The 12,192-nt window shown below is 39.1% G+C and overlaps 1 protein-coding gene across 3 annotated transcripts in view; it reads right to left on the minus strand.

The window, feature by feature from the left end:
• RALYL (RALY RNA binding protein like) overlaps nt 1–11,890 on the minus strand; it is a 264,584-nt gene extending 252,694 nt beyond the window's left edge. Inside the window, exon 1 of one of the 3 annotated variants that reach the window (XM_081919856.1) lies at nt 11,492–11,890. The gene's annotated coding sequence lies outside the window, so the exon portion shown is untranslated. Of the gene's footprint in view, nt 1–10,779; nt 11,244–11,491 lie in introns of those variants that run through there. The other 2 variants (XM_081919857.1, XM_081919858.1) reach the window with 2 other exon arrangements.
• Between the last annotated feature and the right edge of the window lie 302 nt (nt 11,891–12,192).

Below are 12,192 nucleotides of genomic sequence, written 5' to 3' on the forward strand. Positions count from 1 at the left end.
TCATATGATTGAGAATCTGTAACAGAAACTTCTGTTACTTCAATATATTATCATTTGAAGTGAAATTTGATGTAACCTAGTTCAAATGGTTAGTGATGTATGGAAGTGAGAGCTGGACCATAAAGAAGGCTGATCGCTGAAGAATTGATGCTTTTGAATTTTGGTGCTGGAGTAGACTCTTGAGAGTCCCATGGACTGCAAGAAGATCAAACCTATCCATTCTGAAGGAAATCAGCCCTGAGTGCTCACTGGAAGGACAGATCATGAAGCTGAGGCTCCAATACTTTGGCCACCTCATGAGAAGAGAAGACTCCCTGGAAAAGACCCTGATGTTGGGAAAGATGGAGGGCACAAGGAGAAGGGGACAGCAGAGGAAGAGATGGTTGGACAGTGTTATCGAAGCTAACAGCATGAGTTTGACCAAACTGCGGGAGGCAGTGGAAGACAGGAGTGCCTGGCCTGCTCTGGTCCACGGGTTCATGAACAGTCGGACACGACTAAACAACAAACTATATAAAAAATAAATAAATAAAATGCCCAGTAGCACTTTAGAGACCAACTAAGTTTGTTCTTGGTATAAGCTTTTTTTGACTTTGTTTTAATTGTTGTAGCCCACCCTGGGACCCTAGGGTGAAAAGCAGGTAAAAGATTTTAATAATAATATATGAATGTATGTATTGAGCAAGCAATGGATCGTGTTTATATTGTTGTTGTTGCTGCTGCTGTTCCTATTATTATTATTATTATTATTATTATTATTACGCCACCTTTTTCCCTATCAAGACTCTAGGCAGCTTACAAATAAAATAAAGAATCACTGGAAACATAGAAAAAAAACTATCATTAAAAAACAAGTAAACATGAACAGAATTACAACTTGATACGTAATTAAAACATACAAATAGCTACAATAAAAACAGCACAGCACCAGCCCTTTCACTGTGTCACTTCTTCCATACAGAAGAATGTCCCAAAGACAAAAGTCGTACCAAAAGGTACATTCAGGCAGGGAAGTCACACAAGTCAGGGCTTGGGTGGAAGAATGGGAACTAAATTTCCCAGAAAGCTTGCTTCGCTTAAAAGTAAATCTGTTTAGGGTTGGGGAGAAAGAACAGAAAGTCCCACTGTTTGCTACAACTTTCAGTAAGTGGAGGGGGCACACTCCTATATGCTGTTAATATACACTGGGGGGGGGGGGAGTCTGCATTCTGCTCTTAAGCCAATAAAAGCACTTACACAAGACCTGGCCTGTGACAACGATGATATAGGAATATCTCCAAGCAATTGCCTTCTCCTCTTTGAGTCCATCTCATACTTTTTTGACCACCATGAGTTAGGAGAGATAAAAAGAAAGAGCTCTAGGGTGACATAAGATTTGGCATGGTATCTGCATATTTTTGTATCACTCATGCATTTAGCTTGAAGCAGCATCACAAATATTATGCTCATCCAGCCACACACTTCAGAATAATTTCTTTAAAAAGGCAATAAACAGTCATAACACAAATTAAGTTCAATAAGAACTGCAGGCACAGCGTGTCTTGAGATCGGCCCTTGTTTGACTAGAAAGGCTTCTATAAACAGCTTTTTTGAAAATATGAAATTATTTTTCTCAAATTTAATTCCGTGCCATTGCTGAGATAAAAGGAGTGCTCCGTATGGTGCAAACATTCTACTATTCTAATAGTACACTCCTGTGCATGTTTACTAGGAAGTAGGTCCCCCTTTGTTCAACATAGCTGACTTGCAGGTAAAATGTGTAGGACTGCAGCCAAAATATGAAACAGCTCTGGAATGAAACAGTGCTGTAAAGAAAAATATCCAAAAAGACAGGTCTGAAAACATAAATTTAAATGCTTTAAAGAAACATAAGCAATAAGAATCACTACCACACAGGTATTCAAAAACTCTTCTCTTTTCTTTTTTTACCTTGCAAGTTAATGCTTGAAAGCTGTGAGATAGGCAGACATTCCTGGCCTCCTGTGGCATTAATGTGCTAGTGACAAGTCTGCCCACATTGAACTCTCTTTTAAAGCAAATTCAAATGTGATTCTGATAAAATACATGCTTTTTATTGGTCCTGAACCATGCAGTCTCATTATCACCTAAATGTATGACCATGAAAAAAAAAATCTAGATAAAAGCAAGCTGTAAGTGGGCCCCCAATGAAATGTGAATGCTATTTGCAGGCTTATTGTTCCTTTTTGCTTTCAGGTACAAACTTCTAGCCTATGCTGAACTTAATAATACATCACTTGGTTAGCTAAGCGTGACCATCCCCTAATTAGGCCATCACTTTTTATTATGCAAAGTGTCACATCATGTACCCTGAATTCTACAGCAATGAAATAATACAGACCAGATCAAGACAGACTGGAAAAAAAAAACAAATCAAAACACAGTGGCATTAAGCATTTCTCTTGGAATGGTAAGTTGCATGTAACTTTGTTCTGATGTATTTGTTTTAAGGAAAAGCAGCTGTGGTTGGTGACAGCTTGAACAGAGAACCAGCAGGACACAGGGGTTGCTTAAATCAATCTCTAATACTATTTTCCTGCTTAAAATACTGTGTTCTGATGCTCCTCCCCCCCAGAAGCAAAAAGATATGGGAACCCCAAGCTCCACAGTGAAGGGCTATTGAGCAGTAAAACAGCCTGAATGAAAAGACTAAAGCAGCCCTTCTCCTCAAGTTGACTGCTTTGCATGTCAAAAACAACAAGAATAAGCAAATATTGGAGGTATGTGCAACCAGATGCAATGTCTATTTTGGCTCTAAGCTACAGAAATGCAAGTCATTCATATATTTACAAACAAGCATGATGAGAGAAAAGTGCAAAATTAAGACTTATACAAACACAAAATAGCAACTTGGAACCATGAGAGTATGGACTACTAGTAGTACTTGTAGTAATGCTCTGAAGAATTTGAAAAATACACTATGATTTTCAGTCCCCAACCCACACCAGGTCCATTGAGCACTTCCTGGCCAGCTCGCTGGTCTTTCCTTTTCTCCATACTTTTGGAAATTTACCTTGTCCAGTACTGTGATACAAGATTTAGAATGGGTAATCATAACATAAAAAGCTGTCTTATCCTGAGTCAGATTATTAGTCCACCTAACTCAGTATGTCTACTAAACTGGCTGGCAGCAGCTGTCTAGAACTTCAGACAGGGGTGTCTCCCAGAACCGCCCTGGAGGTGTTGGTGATTGCACCTGGGGCGTTCTGTATGCAAAGCATGTGCTCTACCACTGAATGATAGCCTTTCCCATAGAGTTTAACTAAAACTGTACACTTGAGCATCCTTCTGTACTCCACACCAAGGAAGTTTATTTACCCTTATTAGTGATGACAAAGGAAAATTTCCCCCCATATCCAAATGAATAAAAGGTATTATTCAGGCTTTCATGGTAACTACAGTGGTTCCTCTGGTTACAAACTTAATTCGTTCCGGAGGTCCGTTCTTAACCTGAGGTACCACTTTAGCTAATGGGGCCTCCCACTGCCGCTGCCACGCAATTTCTGTTCTCATCCTGGGGCAAAGTTCTTAACCCAAGGTACTACTTCCGGGTTAGCGGAGTCTGTAACCCAAGGTGTTTGTAACCCAAGGTACCACTGTACAGAGTCGCCTATTCAGGTGGTTGAACTACTTGTTATTAAATACTGCTTTGTTCTGCTGATGGGATGGAGAAACCAGCGGCCTTCCAGATGGGGCCCTCCAGCCCCAGCCAGCATGACCAATGGTCAGCAATTATGGGAGCTGATGTATAGCAACATTTTTGAGGAACCAAGGTTCCACACCCCTGTTCTACTGTACAGTGGATTCATTGGCATGGGAAGATGTCATACCACTTTCCAAGGGATTCTTTGGAGACAAAGAGAAAATAGTGACAGTAGTAAAGTAAGGAACCCGCATCTTTCACATGAGATCTCAGGTGACTCCAGGAGAAGCCGTACCACTAAAATATTGAAAAATGAATGCTGACCAGGTGGCAGGACTACATTTATAAAGCCCAGGGGGAGGGCACAGGATGCTTAATTAATAAGATTAATCCATTTTTACTTATTTTTACTTATTTTTTGCTTAGCAATTTCTCTCTGTTATTCAAAAGTAAATTCTATCATTTGTTCTAATTGTTGGTTGATGACTCATTGTGTTATAAAATCAGTCAATTGTGCAAGAATGATGTTTCTTACATAAGTGATCACAAATCAAAGTCCCATTGCTTCTAAGAGATTAAATAAACTATTCAAATTAACCTACAATTTTCAACTCTTTTAAACCAAAGGAAAATAATCAAGTTTTAAAATTATTCTACGAACGGGAAAGAAAAGAAAGCATTAAAATGCTATCTCAATTTTTAAACATGTCTTAGATTAACATGTAATTAGGCTTAATGAAATAATTTTGTATAGTATATTGTAGGAAACCATGGCTGTTATTTAGTCTCCACAAAAGTACCTATAGCATCAACAATTGTTCAAGCCAAATATATATATATATGTCAAAATAAAATTTAAATGAAATTTCAGGTACCAATACTTTTATTTATCTACACTACTTCATACTATCAAGATGGCATTGCTGGCTAACACATCACACTACTAAACCATGATCTGCCAAGACATGCACAACCAGAAAGGACCTGCTGTGCACCACAGGTTTCTACACTCCTCACCACTTCATGTGTCCAGGAGCAGGACTTTGTTAACGCCCTATCCCAACCCCTGCACCCCAGCCTCCCTTGAATCTCAGCTAGTTAGACTATCTGGACCTGGAATTGTAACTTATAACAAATTATTGTTGGTTTCAAAGCAAGAGTACTTCAAGCCATTGTTTCTGAAGCTGGCTTATTAAACTAACCAGGGCTTGTTATAAACCTGGATTCCTGTGTGGATAATACAGCACACATTTCTTTTTTTAAAAAAGCTGCCAAATTCCTCCTCTATGAGTGGGGAGAGTGGGGATATATGAGCCAAAGGCTAACAGTAGCTCCTTCCTTCTCATACACATCTCACTAAGCCAATACAAATCAAACAGAGCAACTAGAAGTGATACAATACTAATCAAATCAAAGTTGCAATTAACTTTTTTTCAGGTGACTATCCCTAGACAGCACATATTTGAACTGATCTTCAGAGAAGCTAAAATTAGTAGATTCAAGTGTTTTCAGGGCATTGATTCCTCCCCCTTAAAATATAATGTACCAATAGAGAATGGTATTGCCATATTTTAGAATGTTTAGAACATTCTAACAAAAATGATTTCCAAGAAAGTTATTTGAATGCAAGAAGCAAGCCACGATCCAAGTCCCAGCCACTGACCAGCAGTGCTTTACAGAGGAGTGGGACCACAGTTGCCTCTGTAGCTCGGCCACACACAATGGCCAGGATGGGATGTCAGGATGGGGGGAAAGGATAATCGCAGTGCAACCAGGCCTCCCCCTCACTGCCTCCAGAACACCAGTTTTGAGGGCTTCTGCTGGTGGGGATCCCCCTGGCAGCACTTTTGTCTGCATACATGTTTGGCAGGTAGAAAAGGAAGCCCCACGCTGGCAGGAGGCTGGCAGAGCTGGGCCCGGTGTCACCTTTACCCAATCCACCATCACCATCCAACCTGCTACAAAGTGAGTTTGGAGTGCTCTGCCTGGCTACAATCCTTAACACACGTACTAGGAAGTAAATCCTACGCAGTACAGTGGGACTTACTTCTGAGTAAACATGTACAGGATTGTTTAGTATGAACTTTATTGAACCCTACCCCTACTGCTGCAAATTGCTATTTCAGTTCCAACTACTTTTGACTACTGGAATTACTTCTTGTATTTATACAGCATATACATTGGTACCTCAGGTTAAGAACTTAATTCGTTCTGGAGGTCTGTTCTTAATGTGAAACTGTTCTTAACCTGAGGTACCACTTTAGCTAATGGGGCCTCCCGCTGCTGCCGCACCGCCGCCTTGTGATTTCTATTCTCATCCTGAAGCAAAGTTCTTAACCCGAGGTACTATTTCTGGGTTAGCGGAGTCTGTAACCCGAATCATCTGTAACCCGAGGTACCACTGTAAAACTAACATGATATAATTTTGCTATTATTTTTACTAAATGTAAGTCATCTAAACATGCTAAATCATATGTCCATTTTGAATTTTCCACTTCAAAATTTTCCAGAACTGCACCACAGACTATTGTATATATGAGTTTGAGTATTGTAGTAATGGCATTAAACTGAGGGGGTTCGGTAATGCAATCAACCCTTCTTGCAGTTACTTAAAACATTTGATATATATGTGAAGCCTGACTTTGTAAATTGGTGTAACACATGACTGACTGCCCTGTCACTGCATGCTCTGGAAGGCTAAAATTTGAATTTCTGATTTGTCAGAGGCAAGGTGACAAATTATATGAACAATGCTTACACACATTCAGAATTCAGAATTATGTATGGGTCTCCATTGCAATGTATTTTTTTTTCAAAAAAAAGAGATTTGCCTTAGCCCAGAAGAATGCAAGACAACTGAAGACTGCATGCCCATTGCTGCACTTGCATTATGACAGAGTAATCAGAGCAGATGAAGTAAATGCCCAACCACAGCCTAGGGACTTCAGTTTCCATAAAAACAGACCGGTGTCATGAATGGATTCTGATCAAAGCCTGTCACACTGCTGTGTAAGGAAAACTGAATCATGACATGCTAGCATGAAAAAAGAAACAGATAATGGGAAAAAAACCTCAATGAGTCAAATGTAAATTCAAATGTATTTACCATGGGTTCTTCCATGGATGCAGAAAGGGGATCTCCTCTGAGCTCTGCAAATCTCTGATACAACCCAATCAAAGATATAGAGCACTACTGTTATAAAATGTACATAAAGTTACAGAGGTATATTTTGTTTATTTAGTTTATTTAGCAATTTAGGTGCAGCTTTTCAGGATTTTGATCCTCCCAAAGCAGCTTAAAGTAAAAAAAAAAAAGTCATATTAATATGCACAACACAAAGCAATACAATACTTAACTCATGGAATAAAAACAACCAGGCAGTCAATGATAAGACCATATAGAACAACAGAACCAGCCCCCTCATTTGTTGTACAGCATACCTGCTTGGCTTAACCAACGCTAACTGGAAAATAAAAATATTTATGTTTGGTCTAAAAGAAATCAAGGAGAAGGTTGAATTCAGCTCCCCAATAATGGAGAGTTCTGCCGCCAAAATCTAGTTGTAGCTACTGCTGGATCCACAAGCAGGCCCTCTAGGCCAATCTTAAAGTCCAGCCAGATTTACATGGATGCGGGTTGTTCTTCAAATAACCTGGTCCCCAACCATTAACTGCAATAAAGGTCACAAGCAGCACTTTGAATTGGAAAGAACAGCCCTGTTTACGAACGATTTGGTTTATGAACTCAGCAAAACCAGAAGTAGTGTCCTGGTTTGCGAACTTAACCTCGGTCTAAGAACAGAATCCGAACGGTGGAAGGCCACCGGCAGCGGAAGACCTCATCAGCTAAAGCGCACCTTGGTTTAAGAATGATTTCAGTTTGAGAACTGACTTCCAGAACGTATTAAGTTCATAAACCAAGGTACCACTGTAGAGCTAATATTATATTGGAGTAATATACTCTGAACACCTTGCCCCAACCAACATCAGGGCTGCAGTAATTTTCACTAGCTGAAGTGCAAGTATGCTTCTCAAAGCCCTTCTATACTAAGGCTGTAGTCTATGCATACTTATTTAAGACTAATTTCTATTGAATTCATTGGAACTAACATGCATAGGATCAAGCTGTGAGAATAAACTAGATCTATCGAATGTACTGTATGCAAGCTACCATCATGCAGAACTATCCTAACATGTTTATTTGGAAGTAAATCTCTAATCACACATTGTCTTACTTCCAGATAAGGATGCTTAAGATCCTTACACCAATTCAAAGGGCAAGCTGCAACCATAAACAAACATCCAAAACAGAGACACTTCGAGATCCTTTCCTGTGCATCTCTGTCTATATCAGTGCAAAAAGACAGTGCTCTTATCAAATGGGGGCACTTAGCAGCTTCTTGAGACAAGCCCTTAACTGAGCAGATTTAGTCCCAGATAATAGTGAAGTTGGACTTCACAACAAACATATACTGTTAGAGAGCTACGCAAAATAAGATTGTCTTCCTTTGAAGAAAACTGAGATATTTAAATTGTATTTCAATTACTTTGCCACTTTCAAATGTTATTATGGGTACACAATCTTGTATGCATCCATTATAAAATATTCTGAATTTATAATTTACAAATCTGTTGCTTCAAATATTGGAAAAAATAGTAAGAGCACGGATATCTCTAGATTTTCAGACTTCCAGTCACTTCATTGAGAAAACTCAGTTTCCGACAGCATTAAATTCAATCAGCTAAGACATGCACACTGAGAAATAAAAGGGATGAGGCTGCATTCCAAAACACACCTGAGAGCCCAGTCCAACACATATTTACACATGCTTAATTCTGCATAGGACCAGGCTACTACTGGAGACAAAGTTCACTGAAATAAAAGGGACTTGCTTCTGTGTAAACATAATTAGGATCTGGCTGCATCTGTCTGCCAAATATACTGTATATTCTATATACACATCTCAAAATGGCAATTCTCCAAAACTCTACAATATTTGGCTCAAGTTCTGAAAATACTATACACATATTCTTCATTGCATTCAGAATATTCCAGAGGACCTTCAATGATTACTCACCTAGAAGAAAATGGAAGAGCTCTGAAAAAGCACTTAAGAATATACTCATAATTTGGAATGTTTCCTCTTAAAACACTGTATCTGACATAAAGTTTTATTAGTTCCCACATGCACCAGAAAGTGTTAGGAATTAATTTTATATGAAAAAGCACAAAGATATGGCACCTAGTGAAGTGGCATTCTTTAATATCACTGAGGTAACACATCTGCATTATCTTACAAGGCAAGGCAAGGCAAGTCTTCTTTGTTTGGTAAAAGCATCTTTAAAATATCAAAAATGAAGGCATCTCTGAAACAATGGTGGCTAAATGCAAACGTTTCTCAGCCCCTGACCAATCGATTCAGAAGCCTAAACATTTTAAAATAATGCTTTTCAAAATGATCAGCAAAGACAGGAACTATTCCAAACAAACAACTTATCTTCTCCACATATAGCCAGGATCCTGAATATACGTTCAATTGAAACTGATGGTACCAACTTATGTTTTTCGGACTGTTTTTTTTTAATACTTAAATTGGTACTTGAATAGTACAACCTGATCCTATGCAAGTTTGTTTAAAAGTAAATCCCACTTAATTCAACAAGACTTACTTTCCAGAAAGTGTGTATAGGATTGTAGCTTTAAGCACAATTACACAGAAACAAAGTTTCATTTTTCCAAAAAAAAAAAAATTGCATTTGCTTCTACAGAAATGTGTTTATCTTTGAGATGTATAGTCAACACCTCCGGTTAAATGCTACACATATCAATTAGATAAACAACTATCTCTTGAGAAGTCTTGCTGGGTCAGTTGCATGAAATTTACAACCTTTTTTCCCAAGTTCGCTGAGCACTTTTATTGCATACTATGTACTGGAAAATGTATGTCTCCAGTCTCTGCTTTTCTATACAGCATTACTCAGTTGATTTAATTTGGTTTTCCACATCCCAACAACCTTAGCACTGCAGATTATGCAAGAACAAACTTTTTCCATCATTACCATATGCATGTGCAAAGCATTTCAAATTAAATAAATTTTAGATAGATGTAGGAATGGCTTTCTCTCCAACCTAAGTAAAACTATTTTGCATTTGGTTAAAAACATGAAAATATACCACTTGTTGTGCCTGGCTGTGTTAAAGAAACCACAAAGCATGTGCCCATGTAATCGAAACATTACCATTTCAAAGTACAGTATTAACCAAACAGAACAGCAAACATGCAAAACATCTAACTCTGACCACATATTGAACTACTCAAATAAAGCTTGGTGGGATAGGGGAAGGAGGAAAAAAATTCAAACTGCATCTTCATTTACACTCTTTTAAAATCACCATCTATCACTATTCAGTGATTAACAGCATGGCAAACAAAGCAATCCATTTCTTGCCCAAATCATGAATTAGGATGGAAGGCAACTATTTCCCAGGCACTGGAGGTCAGTAACACCAATAATCATCAAACCCAAATGAAAACAAATACCAACTGTTTTCTTATAGTCAAATCTTTGTCAAAAAACTGAAAACTGATAGGTAGGAGGCACAGTGCATTATTTGGGCATTGTTAAGGAGGAAGACAGATGTTGGATATAAGGGGGTGGTGAGGTGTGCATGTGTGTTTGTGTGTGGTGTATCTGGTTGCAAAAAATGTCTCAGGCTCAAGCCTGATAAGGTAACAAGCTTCAGAGGGATGCTGCTGCTGCTGTGCCTGTCTCAAACACCTAGTGGGCAATAATAAAACCCCAACATCTTTCTCTCTATCAAGTCCTGGCATTGTCAGTTCCTTAACCCCATCAAAGAGTCCCTGCCTGTGAGATGTCTCTCACAGGTTCCACTCAGGTAAGCTCCCTTTATGCACACAAACCATGCAACGACCTGTGCACAATTAGTACCGTTTTGCATCTATTCAAACAGCAAAAGAATACCTAGCTTCATCTTCATTTCATCACTTACAGCTCTGCAGCTAAGGCTCAAGAGATCTTATTTGGGGAGAGAGGGAGGGGGGATCTCGGTAATGTAATTTACAAAGAGTGGAAACGCCTACAAGGAGCTAAAGTACCTGCACTGGGGAGATGTTCAGTTGTTCACTTCATCTTCCGTTGACAAGGAAACCAAACCGCACTTCATTCTCCAGGAAAACCTTCCACTGCCATCATTTGAAAATGTACTTATTTGTATATATGTGTATATCTATCAACATTATGATAATCATCATAACATTATCTCGGTATAAAAGAATAAAAAAGTGAAATTTTGGAAAGGAATTATCTTTGGCTTTTTCTCTCTTTTTTGCAATATAGTAATTTTTTTTTAAGGGAAGTGGGGGTGTATTTAAAAATGATCAACAGTACCAAGCTGCAAGAAAAGTTTCACATTATAACCGGGCACCAAAAACAGAAAAAGAAGAAAAACGGCTGATTGCAACCGGGTGTCCAAAAAAAGGAAACAAAACGAAAAACAAAAACCATTTAACAAAATTAATATCTTGCTTAGTGGCTTGCACCAGTATTGCAAGATTACAAACTCTTTGTAAACACTGCTGTAAAATGCATTTTCAAATCTCATATATATACAAAAAAATAAAAAAACCAAAACAACATCATCAAAAATCTCTGCAAAACAGAGTTTAAGCAACATGCCCATTTCTCACCTCTTTGGTTTTTTTTTTAATAAAAAAATATGCATCATAATTCACATCGCTTTTCTTTCTTTCTTTCTCACAACAAAACCAGTTGCATATGTATAAATACGTATAATTTATCTGCATTTACGTTATTGCTGGACTGGCAAGTCTTATTTCTCTCGCTCGCTCTCTTTCTCCTTTCCTCTTTAGGCTCCCAGTGACTTCCAGTTCCAGCAACACCTTTTGCTCCCAGTTTAGTAAACCATCGCATGCTAAGAAAAAAAAAACTTGTCATCAGAAAAAGGATCAAATCCATGAAAACAAAGAGGTTAAAAAATAAAAAAGCAGCAAAAACAAAAACAAAAAAAGGAAGAGAGAGGAAAAAACAAAAACAGGACGAAAAAGGAGGACAAGAATGTCAGCGGAAAGGTACTCACCGAGCGGGAGTAAAAGGAAGGAATAAAAATGCGAGTTACTATAAAATACAGTATGGCGGTGGAAGAAGGAATGAGGCGCTTTTTGCTCTCTCTCTCTCCCCCCTTTTTTTTTATTCCTCCCCCTCTTTAGTCTCAGCCTCAGGCAATTGCCACGTGATTCGGAGCCAGGCTGACTCGCAGGCAAAAGGGGGTGGGGGGGAAGGAGCAGGCGGGGAAGGGGCAAACCCCACCGGAGGAGCCCAACTCGCTCGCACGGCAGCAGCGGCAGCAGAAGCAACACGAGCGGCGCCAGCGGAGGAAGGAACTGGAACCGGCAGTAAGAAGGAGGAGGAGGCGGCGGCGGCAGCAGCGAGCAGGAGCAGCGAGCTCTTAGCTTCGGCAGCCCTGCGTGGCGCTGGCGGCAGCGGCAAAC

The sequence above is a fragment of the Podarcis melisellensis genome (assembly GCF_964234715.1).
Source record: "Podarcis melisellensis genome assembly, chromosome: 7".
Taxonomy (NCBI): Eukaryota; Metazoa; Chordata; class Lepidosauria; order Squamata; family Lacertidae; genus Podarcis; species Podarcis melisellensis.